Genomic DNA, 14,014 nt, shown 5'->3' with positions numbered 1-14,014 from the left:
ATGCCTTATTGCAGTAAAATTATAATGAAACTAAACTGGGGTCTAGAAAAATCATTCAAATAACTATCTGTCAAATCTCCTGCAAAAGTTACTCTTTGTTTTATTGGCAGGTGCCATCTAAAAGTATAAAAATTGTGAAGTGAGCGAACACCTAAGATCCTAAGAAAGGATGACCTGGACTGGATGGCTCAGTCAGTTAAACATCTGCCTTTGACTCTGGTCATGATCTCAGGGTCTTGGGATCGAGCTCCATGTCAGGTTCTCTGCTCAGTGGGGAGTCTCCTTCTCCCTCTCACTCTCCCTCTGTGCTCTCTCTCTCTATGTCGAATAAATAAAATCTTGAAAGAAAGACGGACAGACAGACAGACAGGCATCTGATTATCTGTGACTTAAGTGACTAGGAGTTACCTAAGAGTTTTCTAAAACTATTAGGTTTTTCTTTTAAAATCTAATAGATTTTTTTAAATACAAAACTAATAGAATTAAAAATGTTTCACATCATTTTAAAACTGAATTTGCATCAGATCACTGAATCTGGCTCTTTATTCTGACTCAATGAAGAACAGTTCTAGGTTATATTAGAATATTAAATTTGCCACTGACAAGTTGGTGCTCTTAAACATTACTCTGTATCCTGAAAAGTCTATTTCTTTTGTGCTCTCTAATTCTGTCATTTTTCACTCTACCCTAGATTTTCATTTCATTTTAGACACCACACTCAGATGTAGTAAGGATTTACTGAAAATTTTATGAAGTTCAAAATTGAAGTAACATAGTAGATGAGAAGGAAAAGTGCTGTCAATCGGTAATTTGATTTAACTTCTGTTTTGTTTGTTCATTGTTTTCCAATAGAAATGGTGCTAAAGGCCAGCGCAAAATCCATAAAATGTCTTTAAAATCTGTAAGTGGAATTCATCAGAAACCCATGCAGCTTCTCCGTGAGCCCTAAAATTTGAGAAACTGGTCATTTGCTATTACCATCTTTAAATTTACCGGCAAATTAGTTAATTTTAAATGTCCTAAGTTTAGAGAACCCTTTCTATTACCATTTTTTCTTTCGCTTAAAATAAAAAAATCCCACACTTCACAAAGAATTCAAGGAGAGTGACTTGGGCTGGAGAAAGAGCATGGATTATGTCGATTATCACCAGCTTATAAAAATTGAATAACGTTGAGAGCTAAGCCAATGATGCAAAGAATTCCCAGCCACCCTTAATTTTCTTCTTTCCAATAGAGTTTTTAATATTCTTACATTTCATTTTTGTGTCCTTATTTTACTTTTTGGTAATTAAAAATATTGAGCTAAACCCCATTGGTAAACCACAGTCTCGGCTTTGTGCCATTTAGAGATTAAATAGAAAGAAAATATCTTACTCATAGAAAAGAAAATAGTCTTTACCCTTATTTATTTCTATGGAAATATTGCTAGTGAGTTGTAAACATTTTATAACCAATGAAAAACAAGTAATTGCACTAGATGAAATTCAGAACACAAATAGCAGAAGAACATACAACTAAAAAGTTCACTGCAGTTATCTCTGGGTGGAAAGAATATGTATTTTTACTTCCTTTTTATTAATAGCAATTTCTAACTTTTCAGCAAAAGGCACACGTTGCTTTTGTAAAAAGAATAAACAATAAAAGTCATGTTTAATTTTAAAAAACCCACAGCCAGAACTTAGTCCACAAAGGAAATGCAGAGGCCTCTATTCTGTTCAATCCTACGGTCTTGCAGGATGATAAGGATTTAAGAGAGAGACTTCACAAATACAAAAAGATTAGCTGGAAGTAAATACCGTGCGGTGGTTAGAGGCTCAGGTTTTCTTTTTTGTTTTTTTAAAGATTTTATTTATTTATTTGACACAGAGAGAGATCACAAGTAGGCAGAGAGGCAGACAGAGAGAGAGGAGGAAGCAGGCTCCCCACTGAGCAGAAAGCCCGATGCGGGGCTTGATCCCAGGATGCTGAGATCATGACCTGAGCCAAAGGCAGAGGCTAAACCCACTGAGCCACCCAGGCGCCCCTAGGCTCAGGTTTTGAGGTCAGACTTATTTTGGAACTGCACCTCTGCCTCCTACTCAGTGTGTTTAGCCATTTCCTAAGCTCTCTCAATTTTGGTCTCCTCCATTGTGAAACGGAACTAACGATGCCTACCGACAAAGTTCATAGTCACTGTGAGGATTAAGAAATCACACAAGAACAAAAACACGGCAACATAATACAGTTAACTTAATAGTAATAACAAGTAATAACTACAACATTATCCAAAAATTAGTCCATACTGGGTGTTGGCCCCATTCTAAGGGCATTCATGATTTATCTCATTGAATTGTAACAACTCTAGATGAAGTAGGTCATGCTATTTTCCCATTTTATACTTGAGAATACTGAGCTAGAGAGCCTCCAAGTACAAAGTCTTGACTTCCTCACCACCATGCTACACGATGTCTCTTAAGACTATCATTTTTGCTAGTGAATAGTAACAATAATTTGTATTTGTTGATTTGTTCATAAGAATTATTTGGTTATGTGTATAGTATTTTAGAAGCTCAGAAGTTTAGAAATCTTCTGGCTCTAAATTTTATGTTAATTGAAATATACTTCAAAGACTATCAATGAGGGGTAATAAAAGGGTGTTTAATTGAAAAGTCTGAAGCTGTGATTGATCCCCTAGAGCGTTTGTTACAATGTTTTTCTTCCAAAAGCATTTGGGACTGGGGCTTGTCCTAATTAAGGAAACGAGCATCTTAAGAGCTATTCCATGGCCCCTCCATATGGCCTGGCAGGAGACCAGCATTATTTTAGCCTTGGTCTCCTAAATGATGTTTTCTTCTCTTTGGAGTCCCAGAATGCTTCTACAGCCTTAATGGTGATTCCTCTTACAAGAGACATAAGGAGAAAGATAGATAACAAGCCTTCCAGAAAAATCTGTTTCTCTTGAAGATATATGACAATGTTCTATTGTCTTTAGAATTTTCACTTTTCCTTTTCTATGAATAAATAACTTCTCACTTAATATTCTAAATCACGATCCCTGGGTTTCTCACTCAAATTCTTGTGAAATATTAAGGAAAACAGGCCTATCACATTAAGAAAAACCTAGTGAGATACTTTATACTTTGATAGGGAAAGCTAGTTTACTTTTCTTTTTCTTTTTTTTTTTTAAGATTTTATTTATTTATTTGACACAGAAAGAGCACATGCAAGGGGAGCAGCAGAGGGAGAGGGAGAAGTGGGCTTCCCATTGAGCAGGGAGCCAGATGTGAGGCTTCATCCCAGGACCCTGGGATCATGACCTGAGCCAAAGGCAGATGCTTAATGACTGAACCACCCAGGCGCCCCAGAAAGCTAGCTTATTTTTCTTGAGTTCTATGAGGACTATGGTCATCCTTCATATCAAGTGGGTGCATTTATCTACGGCTTCTCCCTATGCAGAGCCTAATTTCGAAGTTTTCTGGGAATATATATAATTTACTTACAAGAGCCTCAAAACTGTATCCACATCAGGGAGCAGTATAATAATGATGGCCACTTATGGCAAGAGGTTCTTTTATAAATTGCAGAGCATTAATGCTTTAATTTACTCTCTCAGAATCTAGATGGTGATTGAATTCATAAGCTTATTCTTTCCTCTGGGCAAGCCTCATGCTGATTTATACGGTGTGGAACTTTTAGTCAGTTCTGTTCTTTAGGATGTTATTAATCAAAATCTAGGAGAAGATGGCTTTTAGACTGAGGCCAGAACTCCTGGATTCTAGCTGTAACTCTGCCACTTCCAAGGTCATTAGCCTTGGATAAGTTTACATTTCTGAGCCTCAGTCTTCTCAACTGCAAAATAAAATGCTTAAACAGATGATTTTCCATAGGCCATTTCCAGTTCCAAAATTCTAGGGTTCTAAAGAGTTGCTTAGTTTTATGTACTGCAGTTCATAAAATGAGAAAATTGGAAAGATACCCTGACTCATCAAAGGCATGTGAACATTAAATTTTTACTGTCCAGAACACAATAGTCACACATTAGCAGTAAGGATTATTTATTTTTTCATGCATATTTTCCTACAAACATTGCCTAGACTATATTTCCTGTGTATATAGAATATAATTCCTGTGTATACAGAATATATTATTCAGATGTACACACATCAAAAATTATAATTATGGTGCATAAATTGTAAAGGGAAACTACTTCTTAGCCTCTGCTTACACCAATCTTTCCTTTTTAATTAATCAGGTACTCATTCATTCAGTAAACATTCAATAAGCATTTTTGGAGCACACATCATTTAATATAAACTGACATTCCACTATTTATGTTTAATTCTCCCAGAAATCCCGAGGGATACAAAACCAAGTATTAAAGAAGTTACATCTTTAAAAGATGTAACTTTAAAAGAGTTGATAACTAGTGGGGCCAGAATTTGAACCCAGATTTGTTAGACCTGTGCCAAATGTTTTTGTTTGCCTTCCTGACTCATTTGTTCTCCATTCTTTTCCCCCTGCTGCCATCCAGAATATTGACCTGTATGACCAAGTCAGTGTGCCATTAGGGATGTCCAGAAAGAGATATTAGAGAAAACAGGGAGTGAGGACAGATAAGGACAAATTATGTTCTTGCCTCCTTCCCTGTAGGCCTACCAAGAGCTGGCTGAGTCCCCACCAGAGCTCAGGGTTCCACTGAAGTTGGCCTACCCTACACAATTCTCCCTTCCAGGTTATGGTCACATTACTTACACTAGCGAGTCTAGTTGTAACAGGTCTGGGGTACTACACTTCACTTATAATCATATTCTGACCTATAATCGCATTCTGCCCTTGCCTTGGGAAACAGTTCCTTTTTAAACCCCTCCCAGATTATCCTAATTAGAATGTACCTTCTCTTTCTTGCTGCAACCCTGACTAATACAGTCACCAAATCTCTTCCTACCAAGCCATGCCATTTCGCAGGTTAGGATGCAACAACAAACTGATTTAATCAAGAATCCAAGACCAACGGTGTCAGCCAAAGCTAGTATTTGAAAGACATAATCATTGTTCTGTTTCTGTATTTCTCTCAATTAAAACTTCAAATGAAATCAGCTAGGATATAAGATTCAAGAATGATCAAAATTCTGTAATTGCCTCAGTATGTTTTGCGTCAGAATGAGTCAAACAACAACAAAAAAAAACATCTAACCCACAGTGGTACTGAGTAACTGACCTATAATAGCTCCTACCATTAGAAGGAAATGCTCTTGACATGCTATCCCTTCAACTACCCACACTTCGAGACAGGGCCTAGGATTAACTTTGAAAGAGAATTACAACATAGGAGGGATCATGTGACATCACCAAAGAAGCACACTAACTCTTTGTGTTGTTATTTATATTGCCTGGAGGTTGACATAAACTCTAATTTTTTTGTCTCCTCTATCTGAACAAAAAGTAGTGGGAAGAATTTCTGCTGATTCTACCAAATGGGCAGAATTCTAGGACTACTGGTGTTAACTTACATTCTAGCTGAGGAAGATACCTACACACCAATCTCTTTGTTTGAGTCAATTAGATAACAACCATGAGCTTTGATAATTTCTTGGCCTGAAACAAGCAAGGACTGATTAATCTATATAGTTGCAATAATGGAAAAGACATATTTAAGCAATGAAAAATAGGTCTCTACACTGTGAATCCCTAGCCTGCGGTCTGTTGACTGGGATTTTAAGTCTAGGTTTTTTGGGAATCTTTGAAACTACTGAGATCCGTGAAAAAGCTTGTGTGCATGTGCTTTTGACTGGTGAGCGTTTCCATGGCATTCACTGGAGTCTCAAAGAGACCTAAGAACCAAGGTTAATAAGCAAAAATGGCAGTATATCTGTTTCATTGACAAGACTGGATTATACATTAGTAGATAAGATCACACAGATATTATTCTGATTCCATATAGTCATCGGGCAACTTCTGATTTTTGCTTTAATTTCCCACATAGAGTTTTGGAAAGCTATGTATTTTAACTTCAATTATTGCTTTAGCTAAAAATCAGCTTCATGGATTTCAAAAAGTTCCTTTATGCCCCTTTTCTCAAGGCGTGAGGTGCCCTAAATAAGTTATTTATTGAATTCCAGACATATGGGACTAGAGAACTGGACCCAGAAACAATGACAACCAAATAAATCTCTGATGTCTTTGAGATCTTTCCTGACCACCAACCATAACCCCACAACCACATAGCCTCTCACTACTACAGGTTTAATCTGGAGTTTTAATATGCCAATATTGAATATCAAAAACCTCACATGTCCTAGTACTTTCCTTCCCTTATATGTTTATTATATTTTTTTCATCAGAGAACCAGCAGTGAGCAATTTAATGACTGTAAAATAGTTTTTTTTCATTTGAAAAATAGACGTCCTGAGGATATAATAAAGAATAACATTTGCTTAGAGGGAGCAGGTAATAATTGTTCCTTTCTATCCAGATCAGCGGATTTTACTTTTTGTGCTATGGGGTAATAATGTATTTGGTCAGCTTTGTCCTCAAAGGGTTATTGATGTGATTTTTAAGAAGTTATATTTTTCTATTATTATATTCACATGAAGGAGTGCTCTCTTCAAAAGAAATATGCTAGAAAGAAATCCATTATGATGCTGTAATGACTGTCCTTCCCCAAATACAGGATAGAGAATTAAAGCTGTAACTCCAATGTTCTTATTCATACTGGGAAAGATTTTGCATTTCTAGTTCTCACGGAATGCTCAGCTGTCTTTTATATACATATATTTTTATCCCCAGGTCTGTTACTGTATATGGTCTCTGTTCCTTTCTGATCTACCACTTGTAGGCTCTCTCTTTGCTTAGAGGACCCCTTTCAATATTTCCTGTAGAGCTGGTTTGGTATTTGCAAATTCTTTCAGTTGTTGTTTGTCCTGGAAGCTGTCTTTTAAAACCATTATATCCACAGAGGCATTCTTAATTCCCTCTGTAGCCCCCAAGTTTCTTTCAAACCCTCTCAAAATTATCACCCATGCCTTTCAAGGCATTGATCATTTAATGATCTCTATCATTCTTGAACTGCCTTTACCATTTGACACTAATCACTCCCTTCTTCAAAAATTCTATCTCCTTGGCCCCTGTTCAGCTGCTGAGAATATTTTTTCTTTCTTCTTGGTCTTCTCATACCTCTCCACCACTCCTCCTCCTCTCCATTATTGACACTCAATGCCTCAGCCCTTCTCTTAAATGCTGTGCCCTCCAAGGTTCCACCCTTGTTAATTTTCTCACTGAAAAATTTCACCCACCACTTCTACGGTGGCAACATCCAGATCTGTGTCTTCCTGCCAGGCCACTATACTGAATATCTAGATCCAGTGCATCTAAATACCAACCAGGCATCTCTATATGGGTACTTCAGGTTTACCTGCCCAAAATGGAATCCATTATCTCCTTCACCTTCCCCCTAGCCAAACTAGCTCCCCCTTCTATGACCTTTCCTTAGCTTAACTTTGTCCTTGTTTACACGGGTGTTCAAGTCAGAGGGGACTAACACTCAAAGATCTTGACACAACTGATAACATTTGAGCTTCATCCTCATGAATATATAGAAATTTAACAATTTAGGGGTGCCTGGGTGGCTCAGTTAGTTAAGAGTTCGACTCTTGATTCCGGCTCCGGTCATGATCTCAGGGTTATGGGATCAAGCCCTGCATTGGGCTCCACTCTAAGCATGGAGCCTACTTAAGATTCTCTCTCTCTCTCCCTCTCTCCTTCCGGCCCTCCCACCCTGCTTATACGCACATGGTCTCTCCCTCTAAAAATAAAAATAAAATCTTTTTTTAAAATTAAAAAAAAGGAAATGTACCAATTTGGAAAGAGCATAGAAGAGAATTCCAAGACTGAGACAAGATTTTCAAAAAGTCATTGAGTTGAGCATTTTTCCTTATGTGTTCTTTTAAGTTCATAAAAAAGGAAAGGACAAAGATAGGGGGAAAAGTCATTGAGTCATAAACAGCATGATGTGTTTAGAGAATGATATGAAACTATATTGGTCTGGGATTACAGAGTTTAAGTAAAGTGAAAATTGGCAGGATATTAAATAGAAGTAAACTGGGGTCAGATTGTAAAAGATCTTGTGTATCCTGCTAAGGCTTTGTACATTATTCTATAAGCAATAGAAGGTCTCCTACAATCGTCAGAGAACGGTCTTTTTTTAGCAACACCTTTTGGCTTTTACACTGACTCCAGCCTCTACCAAATTCTCATCAGATCTGTCCTGAGCCATTTTTGGAAAAATTATGACTCTCACAGAGACATTCAATATCTATTGATATTGAGGTTCATGGAGTCTGCAACAGCATGGTACTACCTTATAATCTTCTTAGGATATGGTGGTGAACATTTATTGTGTTAGGTAGCCATCATCCACTTCCCCATCTTTTGGAAACAGAAACTCAATTTTCAGGGTCCCTGGTTGGCTCAGTTGGTTAAGCATCTGCCTTCAACTCAGGTCATGACCTCGAGGTCCTGGGATCAAACCCCACATTGGGCTCTCTGCTCAGCAGAAAGTCTGCTTCTCCCTCTTCCTCTGTGCGTTCTCTCTCTTTCTCTCTCTCTCAAATAAATAAATAAGGAAGTAAGGAAGGAACAAACGAACGAACGAGCTCAGTTTTCCTTTGAGGATCACCTCTCTTCCAATGAAGTCTGTGTGTTTCAAGTGGAGGTGACTGTCCAGCTCATGCACCCTTTCTTCCACCAACTGGGCCATTTCATCACTCTGACCAGTGCTTCCAGGGTAATGCTTCCAGGGTACCCATGACTCAATTAAAGCAAATGATAGTCAGGTTCAGATATTTGGTTTGTACTATTTAGGGAGATGCTATCTTTCCTATGGAATCTGAATGTGGGGAGATGTTAAGAGCGTAGCAACTGCAAACCAGCTTATCCCCACCAAGAGCCTGAGGATAAAGACAACATGGAACAAACTATATGCAAGAGATATCTGTAGCTGTGTTCTGAGTGCCATGGGGAATACAGTACAGTAATTGCAAGGCCTCTACCCTCACTAAGCTGAAAATATATCTGAGAAAACATAGTAACTGTAAGAGTCATACTTAAAAAAAAGAAGAAAATTAGGAAACTACACTCTTCTAGTTACAGGCCAAGGAATCAAGGACATAAAATAAAAATGTGCATCTCTTCTCTATTAAGACAAGCAGGAGAGTCTGCCAATCTGCCCAAACACAAGGAAGGTGAGGTTGAAGAAGTATTAAATTAGGCATTTAGGCTTTCCTTTGTCTCTCCATCTTCTTCTTTCTCCCCATCAGCACACATTCTTAAATGTTAATGGGTAAAAATATTCTTACCCCTCACCCTGCCCTGGCTTTATTGTGAACTGTCTTAGAACCCTGTTTTTCTGTAGAAAAGGAAGGGTGTTGGCATACTAATTTCAAAACAGATTGACAGGCAACAGAAGGTTAGACTGAGAAATATTCACAAGATCTGAGTGTGATCCAGGGATAGCGATGGAAGAAAGATGCTTAAGAAACTGCAAAATCAGGAGAGGGGATGACTGAGTCAGACTGAAGAATGGAGAAAGAACTTAAGGGAATATGAGCAAACTAGAGAAAAAAAAAAAGCACTAGTAAGTAAAACTATCCAGGCATAGAGGAAGCACCTGGAGGAGAGGTATCATTAAAATATTTTTTATCATGCAGAGAGGAATCTGAATGAGTGGAAGAGATATAAAATGTACTTTTCAAACACAGTTGTTTCGAACTAAAATTAAGGAGTAGACCTGAGACCAAAGTACAGAGCTGATGATCAGAAAACTGTAACTGCCTCATCCTGGAAAAGCCCAGCACTGTTTCTCTCTGGCTCGTGCTGGATCTAGTAACGAGGCCATCTGCTTATAATGTTTGCTCCGTGTGTGGCTTATGCCCAGAAATCTCCACTCCTTCCAGCAAAGTCATTTTTACACTGTACTTGACAGACAGAGCATGTGTTTGTGCTAAAAACACTGCAGGAAAGGGGTACCGGGAGGAATCAGAAAAGCCTTGACCTTGGAAGAAGACAGCCATGGACTCTAAGGAGGTAGTATCAAAAACCTAGGGGCAGTAGAAGCTGAGGAACCTATCAGAAGAAATTCCTTATACTCCTGCCACACTATGGTAGGCAAAAACATCTGTTTGCAGTTGCTTTGGGGGGAAGACAAAGCATGGTGGCCTCATTCTTTGATTTTAAGTAAATTTACTTTCTTCAATATTTAGCTAAATGAAGTAAACCCAAAAAATGACTTTGAAAATCTTAGTGAGGACCCCACTGCCAACTGGATAAAGCCCAAATTACTCATCATGATCCTTTGCAATCTGAGCCCAACTTACTTTGCCACCAACCCCATCTCAAGCCATTTACTACTATACCCACTCACATTTTTGACCATCCACAAATACGGCATACCCTTCGATGCCTCCACACCATTGAAAGTATAGTTTGTACTACCCAAAACATAATTTTCACCCTTTCCCAAGTGGATGATAATCCTGATGAAAAAATATTTCTATCCAGTTTACTACTTCCAAATACTAGACATTGTGATTAAGTGACATTATATTCCTTTTGTGCTCATCTTTCTTTTTTTTTTTTAAGATTTTATTTATTTATTTGACAGACAGAGATCACAAGTAAGCAGAGAGGCAGGTAGGCGGGGGGAGGGGAACGGGACACAGGCTCCCCACTGAGCAGAGAGCCGGATGTGGGGCTTGATCCCAGGACCTTGGGATCATGACCTAAGCCGAAGGCAGAGGCTTTAACCCACTGAGCCACCCAGGCGCCCCTCTGCTTGTCATCTTTCAGTGACTATTTTCTATCACACCAAACCAGATGTTTGTTCTCATTCATTTAAGACCTAAGTGCTCCCCCAGTTTTACCTCACAACACTGATTGATTTTAGTATTGTTTTCTTAATTAAGCAAATTCATGTTTGGTTACACACACACACACACACACACACACACACACACACACACGTTTGTGCCCTCAGACTTTCTTGCTTGGAGGTTTGCTGGGAAGCCAGGATGGGAAGGAATCTAGCAAGTCTGAGGTGCAAATGAGTTCTAAGAAGCAACCACCCCAAGGTAGCTGACAGAGAAACTAGAACCAGACCTCCAAGCAGGAGCCGGCAACAGAGAACAGGAAGACTGCAACATGGAGGCTTGGAAGGGGTGAAAACTTCTTCGGTGTTGACTACAAGCTCATGTAAGAGAAGGAGCCATGGAGGTTACCCTGTTTTTAAACAACGAATACTGCCTCTGCCTCTGCATCCCTCTAGACTAGCGGTTCCTTTATTTTTTTATTCCAGTGTACTAAACATACAGTGTTATATTTGTTTCAGATGGGCAATACAGTGATTCAACAACTCCATACATCCCCCTGTTCTCATCGAGAGAAGCACACCCCTTAATTCTCACATCTAATTCATGTACTACCATCAGTTGTTCTCTGTAGTTAAGAGTGGGGATTTTTTGTTTGTTTGTTTTGGGTTGGGTTTTTTTTTTTTTTTTTTTTTTTGGTCTGTCTCTTTATTTTTCCTTGGTTCATTTGTTCTGCTTCCTAGATTCGACATATGAGTGAAATCATATGGTATTTGTCTTTCTCTGATTGACTTAGTTCACTTAGCATTATACCCTCTACATCCATACACATTCTTGCAAATGGCAAGATTTCATTCTTTTTTATAGCTCAGTAATATACTGTTATACATATGTGCATCTACCACCTCTTCCTTATCCATTCATCTGCTGATGGACACTTGGGCAGCTTCCATAATTTGGCTATTGTAAATACTGTTGCAATAAACATAGGGGCACATATATATTTTTGAATGTTTGTTTTTGTTTTCTTTGGGTAAATACCCAGTAATGGAATTCCTGGATCATATGGTAATTCTATTTTTTAATTATTTGAGGAACGTCCATACTGTTCTCCAGAATGGCTTCCACCAACAGTGCAAGGAGGTGCCTTTTTCTAGATTCCTAGTTCTCATTTTCCCTGCCATTGCATATGATGCCCAGAACTCACAACCTCTAAGAAATCCCAACTCCACTCTGATATCCTGCTGTGTTCCTTGCCCTTGTATCTTTGTCAGCTACTTCAAGGTGTACATGTCTGTCTCCACAATGAGCCTGTAGACAATCGGAGAGCAGTGGCACTATCCTAAGTTTCTGACATATACTCCAGCACATAGGTCGGTCTGTGCTGAAAAAGTGCCTGTTGACTGCATGAATTAGAGGCATTTTAGCCCCACCACCCATGTCATAATTGTTCTGTATATGAATTGAATGGATATTTTCTTTACCTCTTCTGCTGTTGAGATAGGTGATTTATTTTTTTACATTCTAACACCATCCATGTTTTGTAGAGTTGAATGAAGTTCCCTTTTGTTCTGCAGCGCCTTGCTGTATTTCATGTAAAGAATATTAGTCATCCCTCCAGGTCAGGAGTATCACATGTCTGGATTGCACAGTTCGTGTTTTGTGAATAACTGCTTCTTGTCTATTAGTCCAGTTTCATCATGGTGATGATGAAAGGAAGCACTGTGAAAGAGAAAAACTTTTCCTGATTTTACATATTTCACATGTCCTGATTTTACATGCCTTGTAATATACTAATAGCATATTCAATTATAGCTTTCAATTCCAAATCCACAATTATTGGGACAGAGTGGGTTGAATTGTGACTTTATTCGGGAATATCATTCTTCAGGGTCAGATTATGCTTTCAAAGTCCCTCAAATCTTCCACCCTACAAATGGATATATAAAATGCTGTCCAGACACTCTCAGTCATTGTCAAAGACAATCACTGTTCTGCCCTTCAAGAGAAAATACTGTGTTCACTTAGGTAAAGATACTTTATGGCAAGAAGGTTCATTTCAAAATATCTTACAATGCAGATTTTTTTTTAATTAGGGCAGGTTCATATTTTTAACCTATAAATCTTACTAAAGGAAAGAGCTTTTATTGCACAGTTAAATGTCATTTCAGTTTAAGTTTTTTGTCTTTTTTTTTTTAAGAGGGGGATTATTTCTAGTGGCTTTTTTCAAAATTTAATTTTTTGAAACAGGAGTTAGAGTCTCTAATTCCTCTAGAAAACTCATAATTGTTTGCTCTTCAATGCATTGTTTATATAGAAACTGTCAGACTTCAGTTTTTCTACCATCTTCACCTCATGTAACTAGAATCTTATTTTATAAAACAAAATAAATTAAGTAATTATGATAATGGTCATTTTGCTTTTGTTTTCTTTTTTCCATTTGAAATCCCACAATGAATATGTTTTAGGTTCTTTTTTCCCCTAATCTGGAAAGTTAAAAAAAATTGTTTTTCTTTTCATTGATTTTATTATATGGTACTGCCATCTATGGGTCCTACTCAAAGAAAAATTTTGTCTTGGGGGGAAAATTTTTGTAATCTGGAATTTAAAAACCATCTAGTCCTCACCTCTTAGTTATAAGTAAGAAAGACAAGACTAAAAGTTACTAAATAACTTCAGTATGGGCACATGGTTAGTCAATAACAGAGGCTGAATTATTGCCTATATTTAATGTTTCATAACTGTATAAGTGATTTTTAATTTACATTTTTTTATCTCTTTTATAACTCAAACAAGCAGAAGGATCTGGTTCCTAACATCTGAAGAGGTACTGTTTTTAAAAGTGACATAAAGATGAGCTATTTTAAATATATAAACATCTAACCATTTAAGGATCCTTACATTAAGTAATTAACTTCTATATTTGTTGGGAGGAAATTTTAAAGAATAAGGCAAGATCTCTGTATTTAAGGAAGTTTTAAATCTCATTTTGTTAAAAAGATATTTGCATATGAAACTTAGGTAAGTGTTATTTAAAGGTAGAAGGATTAAGAATTCAATGTAATTTTTTATTTCTTTGTAATAATCTCTAAACACAAGCAGATCATGGAAGAAAAGTGTGACTATTATTTCCGAGAGTAACTACAAAAGTATTTTGAAAGTTTAATGGCGGATAA

Source organism: Mustela lutreola, chromosome 9 (assembly GCF_030435805.1).
Source record: "Mustela lutreola isolate mMusLut2 chromosome 9, mMusLut2.pri, whole genome shotgun sequence".
Classification (NCBI taxonomy): Eukaryota; Metazoa; Chordata; class Mammalia; order Carnivora; family Mustelidae; genus Mustela; species Mustela lutreola.
This window is presented reverse-complemented; position numbering follows the sequence as displayed.